Consider the following 20382-nt stretch of genomic DNA (forward strand, 5'->3'; position numbering starts at 1 on the left):
AATGAGCAAATGACATATTACACCATGGCATTTATTTAACTAAGAAAGTCAAACTGAATTTATTTGGGGAAATCTAGGTATAACCCATAGCCTGGTAGTTTGTAGACCATGTTTATCAGTAATAAAACGAAGTAATCATTTCCTGCATGACCTTATTAGTCATGTCTTATTATATCAGTGTGGAGAAACTTTAGCCCACTTTTCCTTACGGTGTCACTTCAGTTCATTGAGTTTTTCAAGTTTTTCGTTTATGCACATAAGCTGTCTTAAAGATTAAAACCATAGCATTTCAGTTATGTTGAGGTCTGGACTTTGACTGGACAACTGCAAGAGCTTGATTATTTTCCTTTTTAGCCATTCTGTTCTTGATTTACCACTGTCCTTGAGAACATGACCTCAATTTGGGCCCGGCTTTAGCTGTTGGACAGATGGCCTCACATTTGACTCTAAAATACGTTGGTTTACAGTCGTCTCAAAGGCTGTGGCTCGGAAACAAGGCCAAATCATCCCCCCTCCTCCACTGTGCTTGACAGTTGGAATCTTATGTATCTTATGAGTTGTTATTTTTTTTTATTCAGCTGCAACTCTCCTTATAAACCTTCCAAAAAAAGCCACAAATATGTAGACTTTGTGAAATTAAAAGAATTTAAATTTTAACATACCTGTAGAGTCTGATATGTAGCTTTTTCGTATTTTGCATTTTCTTCTTATGGTCTGATATTTGGGTGAATTTGCTGGAGCATCCACTCCTAGGAAGATCGGCATCTGTCTTAAATGTTTTCTACTTGTGAATAATAGTTCTCAATTTAGAATGACGGACTCGAAATTGTTTGGAAACAGGCTTATAACCCATCTACGACTGTTGATGTCTTTAATGAGTAAATAACCTTAGCATTGTGTTGGCACACACCTGAATGTTCCAGACCTGCCAAAACATCTGCTATTATAGACGTGCTCACACTTGCTGATGATCAGTTAAACAAGTGCTTCTGATTAGAAGTACCTGGCTGCTATTTACACTCTTAATTCCTATGGAGCAGTAGGAGTGTACTTGGTTTTTTCAAAGGCTGTTTTTGCATTATGGCTTGATATTTGTTATGTGACACAGTGTAATATGTCATATGTTGTTGTTCATGTTAGGTATTTCTTTCTTTATTTGTTATTTAAACTGACTATTTAAGTTTTATAAGCAGATCAAGTTAAGGACAATACTGATCATGCAGCTCTTCCATTCCTACAATATTCTTTCCAATTCAACTTAAAAAAAAAAATATGGACCACAAAAGCGAATTTCAAAATGTGGAGTATAGCATTCTCTGCCTCCACAAGCTGCCCCTCGAATTGGTTGCCAGGGTCGCCGCTCCCCTGTGGAGAACGCTCATCTCCACGGTATCTTTGAAAACATACCTTTCACGCAAATTACAGAAACTGCAAAGTAGACATATCCAAACGTCAAGGACACAGTGGGGGCATGTATGTGAAACCTCTTTTATTTCATTATACCATCAGGACATGCGATGTCAAGCCGAGGTCCCACGCTGATAATATAATTGGCTCCTTGTATGGCAGAAGCAAAAGCATGACACCGTTCTCCCCATGAGAAAGATGACGATCTTAGGAAGAAACGTGGAAACCTTGTTGACGTGCGCACATGCATACGTTTGTGACAAGTTACAGCATTAGCAAGTAATTACGTTGTGTCAACAGGAGAAAGAAAGCGAGAGTAAACAGGGAAACAAGAGCTTGCTGCTTTTATTTATTTATTCAGAAGTGCTTCGGATACTTGTAGTGTCAGTGTTATTCGCAGAGACGTGCGCCTTCCATAAACGGGGCCTTGCTGATGTCATACAGCATTTCACACTTTCTTTCTGAGTCAAAACTGAGGCCCCTTAGGCTCGCAGCATAAATCACTGTTAATACAGAGACTTAAAATGAATTTACATACAGGACTCGGTTTCCAAAATGTGCCTTCTATAAGGATCTTGTAGGCATGGCTGCAGCGAAAACATGACCTTTAAAAGCTGCTTTGTTGAGCAATCCATTCTTGCACACACTGCAGTATCCAGCCACCGTGTCCCCTGTAGAATTAGGTTGATTGAGCATGGCCTAAATTGGATCAACCATATCTTGCATGCTGGAGCCCAGGGCTTGCTAAATCGCCTGGACTGTGATGCAGCCAAATACTTGGCTATTTAGATGAAGAGACGGTTTCCAATTCAAAGCCTGGGAGAATTATAAACCCATGAGTCCCTGTGACTGACTGCTGTCATATTGCATTGCTCATTTAAGGAATGCTTTCTGTTCCACTTACACATATTTACCAAACCTACATACTGCTTGTTGCTATTGTGTAGCTATGTTTTGAATGTAGCAAACCTGTCGTTGTGTATTTTGATGCCAAACGAGTCCAAATTTGCCCGGCAGAGGAATTGGCAGCGGACTGGGAAAAAATATTATCTCAGCCACTAAAAATACACAAATGTACCAATCACCAGCATGAATATCAGCCGAAGAACTGAGATTGTGGTCTGCCTGAACTAATGCTATGCTCAATTAGCTCAACCGATAAAGTTTGCATTTTACTCAAAATTTGCTCCATTTTATCTTTTTTTTTTTTCAATTAAAAAAAAGATAAATAAATAATTGCCCTATTGGTGTATTGATATCTTCATAGCAAGTTCAGATGGACTTTCTGAAAGGCTTCCAGCCTCACCACCCTAAGAGTAACATTACAAGAAAGAGAAATTTACAATCACACTCTCAACTATTTGCATTAAAAAATGTATCTACTATTAGGAAGCTATCATTGTGGAGAAGGTCATTTAGGGGAAAATGAAGCTCAAAAATAATGACTTATTGCTGCTGTTCAACAGCAACCTCTATCAACATCTCCTTCTTTCTGTTGCCTTCTTATTACCTTCTCTCGCATCTCCCACTCCTTTCCCAAGTGAGCCCCTCTGCATCACGCTAAAGCCTGATGATAAAGGGATGGGCAGACAGTTGCACAGTTGGGGGCTAATGCAGAGAGGGATGGCTGATGATCCAGTCTGCAGATGGAGACCTGCCATGGGAGATTAATCCCCAGCACAGTCAGAGGGCTCCTGAGATTTTAATTATGCCTCAAAAAAAAAGGAAGAAAAACAAGGAAAAAAATAGGAAATGCCATCACATTAATTATTTATAAGCAGCAATATTTTAGCTAAGGGACAGTTTTATTTCAAACTGCATAGGGACTCCTGTCAGATGTGGCTTCCTTGTGTAACTGACATGGTTGTAATAGGAGTATTCACAATACCACTGGGTTAAGAAGGGATAAGATGAAGTAGTAGGCGTAGATGCCAACCTCTATATTTTTGAAGGTAAGCAGACACTGGTGCCATTGTGTCTGAGTGCCAAATAACATGTAACGTGACATGACCAAAACTGCAAAGGACTTTGAAAAGATGAAAAGAGAGAACGCCACTCGTTCACAAGCTGAACAAGCAAAAAGGACCCGAGCAGCTTTTAAACTTTACAGTTTCTTTTTCTGACTGATTAATGTGCAGCAATGAAGTAATGTTTTTTAGAAAAGCAAAATTTCACATTATGAGTGCATACAAAAGTTATACTCATGCTAATTGTTTTCACTATATGATGTCTGATTACATTTGATTAAAATTACAATTAAACTTAAAAAAACAAACAAACACAGAGTGCAGCTCTCCTTCTCCAGTTACATGTGCTTTGAGAAAGGTTTATGTAATATCTCGCATCTTCACAAGGGATAAATGAATAAATGCTATTTTTACTCCAGTAATTTGTAATATTGGAGAGAGGCTTTCAAGTACAAATGAGCTCATTTGTTTTCCGTTGAAAAGTCACTAAAACTGCTGCTTATAGAAATAATCTCAGCACACTTTCAGTCTTTGTGAGGCTGCTTGAACCTGTTTGGTTTCATCTCATTGGTCAGCTGCTTATACAATTATCCTTACTGTGCTAATCACAATTTAGTTAATATGTATCTGAGATATGCTTCATTGTACAGTACATGGGCTGACTACTTTATAGCCTCCTGGATGATTTATTCCAGAGGGCAATTATTAGCAATAATGCTGGACTGAAGACAAATATACAAATAATGAGACAAAAAGATCAATAAATAAGAAGTGAGCATGAAATGAGCACATATGCACACAATTACAGAGGCGCCCTCACACATACACACACGCACGCACGCACGCACAAACACACACACAGATCAGATAAAGAATCAGGACTCTGCAGTTTGAGCTGGCAGACTGCCCTCTTCTGTAGTCGGTGTGATATACAGACTGACAAGAAGGGAGACATGAAGAAGCTGTTAGCTTTCTGACTCATGCAATTACACATTTCTGACTAATGGGGGCCACCATTAGCCAGACATAAAGATACCATGTGAACAAGTCATCGCCATTATCATCCGTTCAACAAAGCAGACGGTGCTCGGTCATACTCATACATTTTATTTAACAGAATGGTGAGATCAAAGAGAAGTTACATCTTATAAATGAGTATAGTTATTTAGCTCTTGATATTTTATTTGAAAATATGTCTTAAGCGACAGAAAGTTGCTTTGATTATTTTTTCTTATGTGATAAAAAGGACCAAATGCGACTTGAATTAATTGCACAACTTCTTTTCAAGTCTAATGTAATTTATTTCAGCTGATTAGGATGACTGAGCGTTAACAAGCGCTGCAAAAGTGTGAAAATGTGAAACTAGATTAATTACTTTAGAGTTTTAATGAGTGCAATGTGGACTCCATGTCCACCAAGAAAACACCATAATATTACATGTTTCTTTAACCGTGCAAATGATTCTTGTGCTTGAAGGGTATTGAAGAACAGCAGCAGGAGGCATGCCTTTGTCCCACTTGCCTTGCTTATCCTTCTGATGTTATATGTAAAGGTAGCGGCTATTAATTTGACCGCTTGGTTTGATAAAGGGCTTCTGACTTGGTTAAAGTGAAGCTTGAGAATTTAAATTGGTTGAGGGGGTGGGATAAAGACCAAAAAGGATTGGTCAGAGAGATAAGGTAAAGGGCCAATATACTGGATAGAATGAGCAGTCTGGTGTTGTGGCTGACAGAGGTGATGGAGTGCTGTGATGTGTATGATGGGGGTGGATATGTCACCTGCCCGGGCTTCACTCGCCACAGGGAAAAACCATTACTATGATCGATTCTTCCTCGCTATCCGTTCTCTTGTTTTTCCTGTCTATGGAGGAAGGATGCTGATAGGCTGGTAGGTGGTAAACAAAGGCGTAGTTAATGCTTAAACAATGCAAACTGAAGACCGCGACTTAGCATTCTGTTGTGTTAAAAAGATATATTTGGAATTAAAACAGCGGTGGGACTATTAAGACATCTGCATTTCATCTTCATAGACATCAGTGCTTGGATGTCATTATTACCCTCTTCATCACTGCAATCAAACTTGTCTTCAACCCACTTTGAAGTAGCTATTTTATGCAAATTCGCCCATATTGTGCTGCACTTTCTACAACTTAAAATTCTTATATTTCACCTTAAACACAGTGGGCCTTGAATTCACGAAGGATGAAAAAAAAATGCTGGAAATGCATTGTTGGCGTGTCTCAGATCACAAGACAGCGCTGAACAGTGTGTGAGCACGGGCCATGTAAAAACCTTAAAGGCAAGGTACTGTGTGGGAGTATTAGTCAAGGCCAAAGTATTTTTCAGCTGTAAGGAAAAAGGAAACAAAGCATTCCTCTAAGTGGGTCAGATGGACTCTTTCGCCTCTTTCGCCTCCCAAAATGAATCACTGTCAGAAGAGACAAAAGAAACAATTCAATAACATCTACTGAGACGTGCTCCTGAAGTGACGTTTCTGAGAATTAGTTTAATTAACTGGCTCACTTGAAAAAGTGTCACTTAGTTGTAGGTCCCATATAAAAGTAGCCAACATTTCGTTTTTTCTTTCCCACTGAAATGTTTCATTGTTTCAGTGTAAACCAAAAAGAATTCCACTGAACTAAAGCGCTGTCTTTACAAGCTGTGCATCAGGATTCCTCGTTGAGCATTTGTGAGCTATATGAACAGAAAAGTCCTCTTTTTTTGTTGCACCCCAAGTACTCTTCTCTTTAAACTTCTATCCCACTGGACTCCAGTACATGCAATCCAAAAAGACCTCTGAAAAATGCTCCACTGCTTTACGCTCTGTCTTACCTATTTTGCGCTGACTCAGTGCCCATACCAGAACTAGTTCTGCTTTGGTGCCTTTTGAGAACCAAGAGACTCTCACTTGGAGTTTCTTGAAGCAAATGTTACATACAGAGTAGATGTTGGGATAATTGCCGTGGAAAGAACATCATGGTAGACAAAAACTGCAGGCTGCATCTGTTAACTACGGGTGAATTTATTGCAGTAGCAGCTCCCGTTGCTACTGACGTCAGCGGTTCCAACTTTCCAAATTTAGCCCTGACAATTATATGGTGTTGTGCTGGTGCCAGGGTTTTGACGCTAGCACAAGTCAGTCGTTTTTTGAGATGTTTTGGGGGTTTTTTGGTCATCACTCAAAAAAAATGCAATACATTACATTTTTATGCAGTAATGCATTATGGGACTTAAATGCTCTCTGAAGAAGTTAATTTGTTACGCTACCTGTTATAATACTTTTGCATTACTCTGTAACATGCGCTGAAATGCACTTGCACATAATTACCAGTTAACAATATGAACCTTAGTCCCACACACCTACACAAATCACTATCCTAATGAGGACATAAAAACTGTCTTTTTTGTAGTGTTTCTTTTAGTTTAAAGACAAAGCTGACAACACTCAGCAAAGCTGAAATCCAGCCCAAAGAGACTTCAGAGTGATGCTTCTACCATAGCAACATTTACAGGGAGAAATGGAGGCCGCAATACCACAAGCTGTTCATTATTGCCTTTGTTACCTGATGACGATCAGGCTCTGGGTGCTGAGCTGAGATGGGCTTATGCTCAGCTCTGACTGAATTTTCTGTACTTGATGCACTTTGCAGTCAACCCCTGTGCTCTTATCTTTTCCTGCAATAAAAACAAAACAAAACAAAAAAACATTGCCCATATCTCCCGTCCTCAAAAGTTTTAGACACTGCACTATTTTTCTCTTCCCTGCACACAAGCTGAAATCAGCTGTTTGCAGTGAAAGTCAGAAGGAAGAGAAGGGCATGTTTGGTTTCTTTATTTTTATTTCTTTATGTATTTTATCTACCCACTGTGCATATAACTGAAGAATCTTTGTACTGCCAGGAGTGACATAAGTGTAGATGTATTGTGATTACTAAAATCTAGTACAGTAATGCATTTTTGCATTGTTGGAAAATGTGATTATAGTAAGCATTAGATGTGTTACACCCACATTGAGCAGCCAGGCTACAATCACTGCAGGCAAAGACAGGATTTAATACAGCCCAAGTTTGCTATTTTATTTATCAAAGCTTTAATTTACAAAGCTTAACATGACAGCTCTGTGGAGCACTGGTGCCCTATACCAGCAGCAAAAAAGAAATTCCGCTGTAATTGGCAGCCTTTTATACCCTGCTGCTGATGGGCAACATTTTGCTCATAATATGCCAGGGGTGTTTCCAAAATTCCCAAACAGGCAATTAAGCCATATAACCATTTTGTATATTATAATTTATAATTAAGACAATCAGCCAAAAGCACCCATAAACCCTATATTTTCATTTAAACAATATAATCCTACAAATCTCAAACAGCACTTAGAAATGCCAAGCAACTCCCCCCGCCCAACTTCCTACTTGGTTTATCCCATGATCTTTAAATACGGTTAGACCCCCAGGGACACATTTCCCCAGACCCTGGAGAGGACAAAGGACATAGCAGGTGAGTGATTGCTAAGCCAGAAATCCACATGCCCTAAAATCAGCGTCCGTATTCACAAAAATTGCACAAATACATTACCTACACTTTTTTGACCCAGGTGATAATCAGTTACATTTGTGGCTAATACTGTCTCTTTAAATTGTAGATTCTGAGTAGCTGTTCAAGTGCCTGCAGTACAGAATCACACAAATCACTATAATATTTAAGCACCATCAAGTATGTTTCTTAATGCGCACATTTTTTGCCTAAAGTGCAAATGTGCCCTCTTTTTTTCCTCTTTTTCCCTTTAGGTTTCCTTGTTTAGCTGGTCCAACTTCAGCTAAACTCTCTTAACTTGCCATAACTTGCTTACTTAAACATAATGAATGCTATTTAAGTAAGAGCTGATGCCTATTGCTAAGATATGATCTTTAACATCACTGGTTCCCAGAAACTGGGGTTGTAAAAACCAAAATATTCTCAAATAATTTAGTGCCACTTAAAAACAAATCTGTCCACATGAGTGTTATGAGGGTTATTTTCTCAGTATTGAGAGATTTTCTCCTCTTATGCGTGCTTTTGTTTTCACATTCTTTCATCACAGCATGTGGATTCCAGTGGGCCTCTCTGCTTTATTTTTCTTGGATAAAAACACAGGTTTGCTGTTTATCTGTACTATCGGCATCTGGCACTTATTACACAGGGATGGGAGCACAAGCTTGGATTATTAGGATTACTGGTGGATTGATAGAAGGAAAGTGATTCATAGCAAGGTTAATAATAGCAAACTCTCCTTTTACCCGTATAACACCAGATAGACCGGCCTCGGGGCTTTCCCTACATTATAAACGTCTGAGCCTACCCCAGTCTTTTAGAATGCAGTCCATGAGAAAAATTCCCAGAACGCTCTCTCTAAAGCTGCTTTGATACCCCGGAGAATGCTAACACGTGTACCAAGGTACATACAAGCACAATAACAAAGCATACGGAAAGCCTCGACGTACAAATACAACCAAAATAAAAATGTATAGGTTTCTTACATAAACATGAAGATGACTCATAATTTGCTGTAATTTAAAAAGAAATTCCTTTGCTCTTTGAAAAGCACATGTATAGCTTTAGCACCTCATTGCTATCAACCATTGTACATATGTGTATGTGTGTGTTAAATGTGTGTACTGTACCTAGTATTCTTCAAGACAGATATAAAACGACCACTAATCCAGAGCGACAGAGGAATAAACACAATCCCTAATCTCATTGATCCCCTCACAAAATCATTCAATTATACTCCACCGCTGAGTATAGCACCATGCACACCAGGAAAAAGCAGCAGAGGTAACAATCTCTTTTTTCCCCCATTACAGAATAAGAAAGCCATAACTCAATGGAATATGATAATGGAATACCACACACGAGGAGACAGACAGGCCGCTCCATTCAGCACGGCGCTTCGTGATGATAAAAAACACGGCAGTCAGACATGTTCTCTATAACCAGCAGCAATACTTGGTGGTATCACTGGAGAGGAATGTAGTTAATTTTATCAGGGGTTGGGGGCGATAGTGGGTGGTGTTGCTCTGCTGAAGCAATAAAAGGACTATGGGGTGAAGAGCGAAAATGAGAAAAATGAGACAAAGGAGAGGAGAACTCTACTGTTACACGTGCCACTAAATGACCCAGTTTAACAGCCCTAAGCCTGCTACCTATTATCACAGGGGAAGGGTTTTTTCTCCTGCAGCTTCGGCATGGAGGGCAGACCTGCTCTGATATCAGTGTGACAGCTACAGGGATGCTGCTGCCTGCTCACTGATTTAGGGGTTGTGTTTTTATTCTGTTCATTAGAGCTTTCTAAGCGGTTGGAGTGCTTGTAGGTTCATGACATTTCTGCTAGTCAAATCAAAGGCTTTGGCACGGGGGATACACGGAGCAGCTGGGGGTATCGGGGTGGGAGCCTTAGCTTGGAATTGGTTGCATACACACCTACACATGCACGCACACACGCAAACTAGATGAACAAGCATTCCTATGCACACATTTCCTCTTTTTCAATATTTCGCCTAAAACCAGGCAGATGCAGTAGACTTGCACTTCTTGGACTGGCATCGACCTTTAAAAAGATTCTTGTTCTGCCTCTGGACCCTTCAGTGCCCCTTTTCCTCTGTAAAACAAATGTTAGTTTTAGAAGTTAGTTTGATCGGGCCAGCATTCAGTGTGTTGGGCGTGGAACGTGGAGGAGCTAGTTTGATGTATGGCACCAGATGCCTGCTGCCAGATGTTGTACAGGCTGACATGCAGGTCTGGCATGAGGTTTCCAGGGCTGGCCGTGAACTAATTAATCTACTCCCGCTCCGGTCCCTCAGAAGGTCACACTGAAAATATGCAAGGCTGGGAATGTCTGCATTGTATCACATGCATATTTTGACTAAAGCGTTTGTTTTGGGGAAAAGCAGGCACGGCTCCCTATTAAGTGCACAGTTGTATGAGACTATGTCTAGTGTACTCTTTAGAGGGGTGTATTATGGCCAAAGAGCATGTCTGCCAGTGAGAGGAAAAATTGAAACAAGATGTGCTGGCCCCTCGCTCCTTTGAAGGTGTTCCACATCATACCTCTGATTCTGAGGAGAGTAGGAGTACTACCATAAAAGGACATTCTATTTACCTTAACCTGCCATCATCTGCTTGCCAGATGTTCCCGAGTTTTTCTTTCATCTCCTCACATGAACCTTATTTTTATTTTCACAGCAAGTTTGTTGCTCTACGTTTTTCATGGGTGGGAGAAGAACAAAAGTCGTCTTTCTTCAGCTGGAGGGTGGAGAGGCTAAATTTGAACATTGTTTAATTTGCCCTACAAAGCTTGGTAAGGCTGAAGGATTTTCTGCAGAGAGGCGTACTTGATGGAAACACTGGTACCACAGACACAAGAACTGGGAGCTATAAACATGGTTTCCATTAAGTCCTCAGCTTTGGCGAATGCATCTACACATGCAAGATTTTTTTTTCTCCCCAATGTCTGTTATTCTAACAGACGTGTTTCCTTTGGATTACTTACTAGCTGATTGCTAATGATGGCTAATAGTTATTTAAAGTAATTTTCTTTTTCATTTAGCACAAGGATACATTGCAGAAAGGAAGTGGGAAATCTCTTGACTCCAAAGAGAGTGTGCTGCATGAAAGAGAAGAAAATACAATAATAAAAAAGTATAATACGGTCTCTTCAATGGATAATTAAGATATGAATGAGTACAACATGCAGAGGTTTGGCCTCATATATTGTGTCAGCAACATCATGTCCCCAAGTTGAGCGCTGCTCTTTTGACAACATTTTATCGTGTGAATGATTTATCTTATGATGCTAGCTTTGGTTATAGGCAAGGAGAATGGCATTCAAATGAGATTGAAATATCCCAGTGCCTGCTTTTAAACCAAATAAATGTGTTATTTGGATATGATGTGGGCTGCCCCCTATACTTTTATTTACATAGCAAGTAAAGTAAGTAATTGAGGGAAAAAAATATTATAGGCTTCAGGATAAATATCACAAAGTGCTTCGCATAACAAATGCTAAAATGTAGCACCAAATAACAACAGTGGTGCACAACCCTGTGAGCAAGTACTAGGCTCAGTGAGGGGGTAGTTATCTGCTTGGGGAGTGAGGGGAAAGAAATAAAGGAGAAACAAACAACAGGAGCGAGAAGGAAAAAAAATGGCAATAGATCTTTTCACTCCCCAAGTGTTTGAATATCCCTAACTGAAGAAGAATATCTGTGCATCATGGGCAGTCCCATAGCAGCCTTAGCCTATAGCAGCATAGCCAAAGGTGGCTCAGGGTCATCTGATGGAAGACCCCTATTTGTCTACAAAACGCTTGCCATTAATTCTCTGAGCAGTAGCTTAACAAACTAAAAGACCACTCTCCTTCACATTAAAAGTTGTGTCTTTTTAAAAGTGCTAGTTGCTCAGCTTTTATTTTGAGAGCAGTTGTCTGTTTCTGGTTTGCATCACACTTTTCACAGATTCAGTTTACATACAAGTTGTCTGCTAGCAACCAAATTAATTGTACATTTTTTCAGTGCAGCACTATGTACCTCTTTTTGACCAATTTTACCCTAGAAATTGCCAACAACTTCTAGCAACCACTCGCTAATCAGCTGGGGAATAAACATTTTTAACATCGTAACCAGTGGCCACCAGATGGTCACCGACTGGTCTCTAGGCCTGTGTGACTGGGGCTTAGACAGCTGGCTAAGTAATGGTTTACAGCCAGCTTATCCTCTTTGTATTTATCTTTTTTTTTTTTTTAGCACAAGTTAGAAAATTCTTGGCTTGGTCTTAGACTATGAAAGTGTATAGATTCAATACTACAGCTAAGAGGGAATGTAGCAAAATATGAAGCAGACAGACTTTAAAGCTTTATTGTTAAGATTCAAAGAAGGTGGACTGTACTGAACATTCTTCCACAGTTCCCACTTTTACTATTTCTTTTTCTCTTTCAATGAATTTCCTTCCTTTTAATGTAATTGTGGACTTTTCACCATGATGGGTTTAATGAAATTATTTAGAATAAATGATTAAACTTAAACCTTGAGTTATTTTGACTTGAAAGAGAGTCATTGAAATGCAGTGGCAGTAAAGGCCAGTAATTATGAGACCCTTAACTGGGGGGAAAGAAAAAAAGTAGAAGGTCATTTGCTATTGCTGTCTCACTGCATCATGCAACACTAGAAAAAAAAAACACTGAAGGAATAAATGCTTTACAGGAATGCAGGTGTACCAAAAGAAATGAAATAATTCAAGCAGAATTGTAACAGTGGTATTGTTTTTAAACCGTCAGGAAAGTCAATGTGATCTATTTTAAAATCTTCATTATATATTTCTGTGCCAAGTATGGGACCTTTTTCCAATTCATAGTCTCTAAACGGTGATAATATACAAAATAGCACATGACTGAACCAGTCATCTTCCCATAACATTACAATGAACATCTCAGTGATGTGTTTGGGAGCGAAAATAAAATATCTCCCCAAGGTAGAGAATTATTTCTGTGTTGAAGATGAAAGGTTGAACCTCGTCTCATGGCTACAGAGAGGACATGTCAATGAAAAGAATGACCGTCCTTCATCACAAGTTCTTCTTTTTTTTTTTTTATCTTAAAGTCATTTAAGAATACTTTTTGGAGCCATATTGAGGATTTTTGGTCACTAAGGTTAGCTTTCAAGGTTTTAAACATTTTTTTTTGTCTAAATCCACATTTGGCATATTCCGATGCTCATTCGTTGCCATTTAGATTTTACAGTAGATAAAGAGACGGGGTAAGTCTACACTAACTGGCAGAGGCGCTGTTAATTGCCCTGAAAACTGCTATTCAGTGGTCACATGACGACATTCAAAACTTTGCACACTTTGTTTTTCTTGAAATGCTCATTGCAATGAATCGGGCCCAGTTTTCTACTAATCATGCTTGTATTCCTCTTTTCTAAGCTCTGCTCTGCTGCTGCTCATAAAACAAAGAAACAAACAAAGCCCTCACTCTTTTTTAAATATCTTTCTATTGTTTGCAAGGACACCCGAAACTGTATTTCCACACTCTTCTTTTTACCATGTTACAAGTGATAACGTTTTCAAATGACTGCTTGATTAGGCAGAGTGCAGTAGTCGCTGGGCCCTGTGGCTGTTGTCAGGCTCGTCTCTGCACGACTGCCTCTGCTGGTGAGATTTATCCTGTTTGTTTTGCTACGGTAGCAACATGTTTTCTCTCTCTGAGCAGATACGCACCTTCACACCTTCGAGAGAAAATTCACAGAAAATAAGAGGCGTCGAGGCAGGTACTTGTCCTGCTTCCAGGAAATACTTTTCACCGCAATATACAGTGCATAACACATTCCGCGTTCCTTTATCTGTTCTGCTTTGAAGATATTTCCACACCACACACTTATGTAAACATTGGCTTATACAGTAACACCTGGCAGCGCCAGCATAAATTGCTACTGTAACTCATGCTCCATGATGTCGGGCTCACTGGTACTACACGTTATTCCGGTGTGTGTCACAGAATCCAATGTCTGTGTGTGTAAGCGGTATTTGAATATAAAGTCTTTGTTAATACATTTCGGCATATTTAAAGCTCAAATGTTTTGCATCGTACCTTCACCAGCGATTAAATGTCATTCAGCTGCTTTTGGGATTACTTAGCTTCTGCTATTGTAGATGATTGTGTGGAAGCCGACTGCATATTTAAAAAAAAAAAAAAAGACATGTTGCTCAGTGTGCTCGCTCTTTTGAGCAGACTTTCATCCACCAAAGCAGACTGGACAAGCTAGTTAACATTTCTTGCAAAGCATCTCAAATCTTTTTCAGAAGAAACAGTGTCATTCCTGTTTATTACTTAAAATATATTACTTTATTTTATGGTATTAGTGGTTGAAACATGGACAAGGATTATTCTGACTTGACTCTTAACAGAGAGAATTGTAACCCTGGAGACAGCTTGGCCACAGCGCTGGACTCTACACGTATTAACTGAGGTGCTGCTTTCTAAATGTCTTGAAAGAATGTCAGATATTATAAAGACTACAGCTAAATTAAGCAGGAGAAAAATTCATGTGGCTACTGTATATGCCTTTCTGTGCACTTTTATAATGATGTTGGTGCAGATCCACAGTATCTGACTGGATGATTTAAGGTAACTAGTTTTGCTTGTGACAGTTGCTCCCAACAGGAAATGCCTCAAGAGATACCATCTGTCCAGGCTTTTTCTGACTTTCCTAATATTCATTAAACATGGTGTGCCTAGCACAGCGCAGGCACCCTACAGCCCTCTCTATGATTCACATCACACACAGCTAGCGTGTCTCATTAATGGTGCCACCATGGCTATTGATGTTGCACTGGCCAGGGTTACCTATGGGCCAGTTCTGCGGAGGGTCAACAAGCAGTTGAAATTGAAGGAGTGTGTCCATCCTAAGGCACACTGATGAAAATGAATGAAAGTCACTTTAATGTGTGGCCTGCTCCGGGATGGATCACTGGCACTTAGCATTCAGCATAAAAGTAGAAGGTGTACTGCCTTTTTGCATACATTCACAAATCTAGGAGAGGAGACTGAAACTAGGAACGAAGACAAGTAAGCTTATGGCTCTGTACAGCTGATCTTGCAAGGCTGACAGTCTGTGTCCACAGAGTGTGAATTGTTATGGCACAGAAAGCTTAGCAGCTGCTCAGCGCTAATTGTGGGCCTCCGGTGAGTTGGCAGCTTATTCTTTGTCAAACACCTGAACAGCACAAGTCAGAGTAAAGTCACTGCTGGAGCAAAGCACATGCATATCTTATACAGGTGCATTCTCATTTAACATAAGCAGACAAACACAATAGTATACTAAACACTGATTTTTAAAATATTTTACCTGATTCTTTCATTACTTCATGCCAAATATTTAGAATCTTAGAGTATTGTGAAAAATTATAATAGACAGTCTATAGTAGACCATATAGAGTTTATGTGTTACTTCTAAGCACTTTCTTGTAAATTTTTTTTTTTGACGTGGTCTTGACTAGTTGCACTTTCACCTAGACATTAGGTGTTTTTTTTTTCTTTTTAAATATTATTTTCAGTCTAGTCCTTGTACCTGATCATGTTTTCTGTTTGTTATGCCACTTAACACTGACCTATGAAACATTCTAGCATAAAAAGACACCTAACAAAAACTTCTCAGCACGGTGTACATTGTGTCGTTAAAAAATCTAAGGAAACCAGATAAGGAGGACCAATGAAGTAGTGAGAACTATTTATGAACGGCATCTGAAAATTATATCCTTAAGAACTACTGTTTGCTGAAGCCTGATGAGAATGGAAATTTAGATTGAGTGATGAATCTAAATTTGAAATTGCTGTCCCTCTGTGTGGAGGTCAGGAGAGAGGTACAACAGTGAGTGTCTACAGCCATCTATAAAGCACGGTGGAGGCTCTGTCATGGTCTGAGGCTTGTTTGAGGGGATCTTATCAAAACTGATGAATGCAGAGCAGATTTTGATCCACTGCACAACAGAATCTGGAAAATGATTGACTGGCATCATGATTATTTTTTTTATAAGAATGACCCAAAATGTCACGGTTTGCGGGGCAAGCCGTGTGGATTTGTAGTAAGGACCAAAAGGGCGGCAGTTCTGGTGCAGGTGAGTGTTTATTTATGATAGTGGGTCAATACAAACAGCAAGGGTGGCAAAACATGAAACTAGAAACCTAAACTGGGTAAACTAATAAGACAAACCAGAAACGAAGATGCAGGGAGGTCCGGGGAAAAACATATGGAGAGACGCAGGGAGACCGAGGGGAAACAACACAGACGAACCAGCAACTACCATGACAGAAGACACAACTTAAATACACTCAGAGAACACAGGGAGATTACACACAGGTGGGGAACACAGGTGACACTGATAAACATAACGAGACAGGGCAGGAGTGAACACAACATGACGCATACTGACGAGAGACTGTCAAAGTAAAACAGGAAGTACACAGAGGTTCAGACAGGAGGAGAGAGAGCATGGGGAGAACACAGACATAACAGGCTGGGGGAAACATGGAATAAACACAAAGAGAGACGAGAGCTCATAAATACACAGAGGGGCACAAAGGGGGTAAGAGTCACAAAGGGAAAACACTTAGGGAACACCACAACAGGACACCTCAGAAAACCTGGCCTAAATAAGGAGCGAAAATACAAGGAACCAAGAATACTGGGCCAACATGGCCCAGGACCATGACACAAAACCTGTTTATCATTATTCTAACAAAATATGAATTAGTGAAATAAAGTCTTTGTGCAATACTGCATATGAGAGAAAGGGACTATATATTCATATATAATGAAACATTTACAGAAGTAAACACTGTAATATAAAAAAATTGTTTCTGTTTATGACCCTTCTTGTGTTAATGTGAATGTGTGTGTGTATGTGTGCGCTTTTTTTAACCTTTTGAAAAGAAAAAAGAAAAGAACAGAAAGGGCAAGAAGAGGAAGAGGTAATACTGCTTAGTATCGGTTTTTGCCCTGTGATGATGACATGGTCTGCAGGAGTTTCTCCATTAGTACATGCTGACCTAATGTAATAAACATCCAGGGCTGATCCCTCCCAGACCACGGGTACTTCATCACAGATGATAAACCCTGTTCTGGTAAGGCTAGCGGGAGGAAAAAAGGAGGGGATGTTGGGGGTGTTGCTTAAAGGGTGACCACAGCCATCACAAAGGGCAGAGACAGACTGTCATGCTTTTGCGTCAGCCTCAAACCTCCTTTTCTCCCTCTCCGTCTGTATTCTGCTTCAGTTGTCAGGAAAATTGGCAAGCAGTGAGAATAAAAAAGCGGATCAAGTTGAGCAAGCTCCCAACTCAGGGGCCATGCTCAAGCAATCAAAAAAAAAGAAAGTAAAGGTCCTCCTACTTGACAAAACAAGGGAAGGAAAAGAGGAAGAAAAAGAAAGTGCACGGTTATTTTTAGAGAAACTCGGAAAATATGTTTATAGCACTCGAATCAGCCGCTGAAGAATTATAAGTAATCACAGCTCATAATCATCATCTGTGGTGAAGGTTAAACTCTGCAGTTAACATCAGCGTGCCCCTAACTGAGTTGTGCTCAAATTGAATGTATTGGCCTGTGGTGATTGGTTCTGATCTTTTTTTTTATCTGGTGCAGCTTTCCAGCAAATTAAATACAAGGAAATGATCCTTTACACCAGTGTTAAATGGGTTATTATACATTATTGCACTGCTCATCTCTCCTTACAAGTTCCCACTTTAAGAAGTGCAGATGCGATGCAGAAGGTGTGATATCTGCCAGGCATGGAAGGTGTTTATCTTACCAGAGTTTCTGACAGTATGTGTGCAAGAAGAAAAAGGTTTAAGCTCACAAACCCGAGGCCTGAACTTTACACAAACACAGACACATATGCACACATGCTCATCCTTTGAGTGCTGTAAATAAAAAGAAATCCCCAAAAAACAGTGTGCCTGGTGTTACTAAAGACTGACCCTTAGTACTATAAAACCTAGCTAGGTGGGCTGAGTATAAAAACAAAAGAGGATTTTGTGTCTCAGTGTTGAGCTTTAGTGATTAATATGCCTCCCACAGCGTGCTCTCATTTATCAGACAGCTTGTGAAAACCGTGGGAAACTCTAGACTTCAAGCAAATATTAGGCTCTCTGTGGTGTATGTTCACTCTTACTTTGCTAACTTAAGTCCACTCACAAGAAAACATTAAATATGTGAGTTTCCGACATGAGTCATATACTGTAACAATTGACCGTGTCTGTTTGTCACTCTGGATATGCATAGCGGTTCCTTGTAGCTTTGTTTCAATAAAGAAAGTTAACTTATGTTGAAATAATACTGCATTTTTTCTCTCTGCATAGCTCTACAGTGAGATTGCTGTGAAAAGGAACAAGAAAGAAAAAGAGGAAAAAACAAAAAGGCTTGCTTGGGCCGGCTTGGCAGACGTCCAGCTGACATCTGCTGACAAGGAGACAGTGGACTTCCACACATTCACGAACCAACTCTTAGCGAAGACACATTACAGCACCTGATAAGCGTGTTTCCTACATTCGGTCCCAGCTGTCCAAAGGAAATCATTTGGGATTGTATTACCTCTGGTTAGGGTTGGAGTAATTAGCAGTATGAAGCCAGAGAGTACTCTGGGATAAATCCTTAACAAGCCACTAGTACACTAGTACCATTTATAACCCTGATAAGTACTCAGTGCTTTCACAGTATAGGTCCAGGTCATGTGTCTATACCAAATTTTAAACTATATATTGATTTATAATCTATAAATGCATTAGTGATCTGGGAGAGTCTATGTTTTAGGCTTTGGAACGGTAATTTTTGAGGTAAAACATCTATTATCATACATGTACTGTTTTACTTAAGACATGAAAAGATAATTGCCGTGATGACTGAAATATATTTGAAAGAAAATGGAAAACAAATTCTAAAGCTGTTGGATCTTTTTATACAATCATGTATGACCGTTACAGTGATGTTCTAACTGCTATATCATAAAAGTCATCATAAATATCATGTGTAATAATCAACACTTAGAAAACAAAAAATACTTAATGAAACACTTGTTTTGTGCAGCAGCAGTGGTAGGAAACTCTGTGTGTATGTGGGACTTGGTTTCCTACACTCATTGAAATGGCTTCTCAGCTGCCTTTATACTCTCATGACCCTCTAACCCCTCTTTTGATGTCTATTTTAATCTCAATTAGCTCTCAGTTGGTTTAATCTCAGTTAGGTCAGAATAAATTCATTCTTTTTTAAGGCTATTTTGTTAAATTGCAGGTTCTTTTAAGTGCAGATGCACCATATATAATCGCTCTTATGGCCTCTGCACATTTGGTTTTAAATGGTCATGCATCACAGTGTGCCACAGTCGCTGAATGTGTGAGTGCTCTCTGGACAGCATGCTTGTACTGCTCCATGCTTTGCTCAGTGCAAACTGTGCATGGGTGGGGCAAACCGTAGGAAATAATGGGTTTCAGAGTGCAGCGATACTGTTGTTGCATTGCATGTGAAGCATCCTTTATGCTGTTTTACTCTTTCACTGTTTCAAATTTCCTCCGTGATCCTTCAAAGATCAGCAGGTGCCTGTCTCTGTGGGAATCTGGGCAAATGTCATGGGAACAAAAACACTGTCTTCTGATAGTGCCAAGTTCATCCTTGAATTCTGTCTCCACTGTCTCATAAAAATACACATATGACATGTACAGTGTTTCAGAATTCACAAAAAACCATCACTGGTCTGGGGGATCAAAAATCCATATGAATGGATACTTGTGAAATACGAAGCAAAACACCCTCAACGTACAAAAAATTGTATTATGTGCAGAGCAATCTAGAACTTTAACATATTTTCATTTTTGTGTATTTTGGATCACTTACAATATATAAGGGTTAAACTGGTTTTGCACAGCAAAGTATACCCACAATTTTAATCTGTCATATAACTGGAGGTTCATTATTGAATTGGGTAAACACAGAAAGTGGAGGAACAGTGCATTTGGATGTGTGTGTCTCTGTAAAACTCCATGTCAGAAAGAATATTACAACCCAATAACATAATCTGTGAACATATATTCTCTGGAGTTTCTTTGTTTCCTGCAAACTTCATTAATTCACCAAAATGAAAGAAAAACAATTAATTTCTCTCTTTAAATACCCCAGCACACATCGTAGTGGTGCACTAGGTGCTTTAGAGGTAACTGAAATGTTGAGAAGGGAAAAAGGAGGAATAATCGGTGTGTTTTGGCCACACAGCAACTATTTGAAAAATGTAGCAAAGAAGCTTTGCAAACAGCCTGAAATAGGAATTAGATAATGAGATCTCATATTCAAGCATCTCCATTCCAGAGTTTTGTCTCAATCATTATACACATGTTAGCATTAGCTTCTCCTTGAATACTTATAGATAGATAGATTGCATGCCTATCTAAAGGGTACTGTTGCAAATAAAAGTGCACTTATATAGCTTTTCTG

Source organism: Maylandia zebra, linkage group LG18 (genome assembly GCF_041146795.1).
Source record: "Maylandia zebra isolate NMK-2024a linkage group LG18, Mzebra_GT3a, whole genome shotgun sequence".
NCBI classification, from domain to species: Eukaryota; Metazoa; Chordata; class Actinopteri; order Cichliformes; family Cichlidae; genus Maylandia; species Maylandia zebra.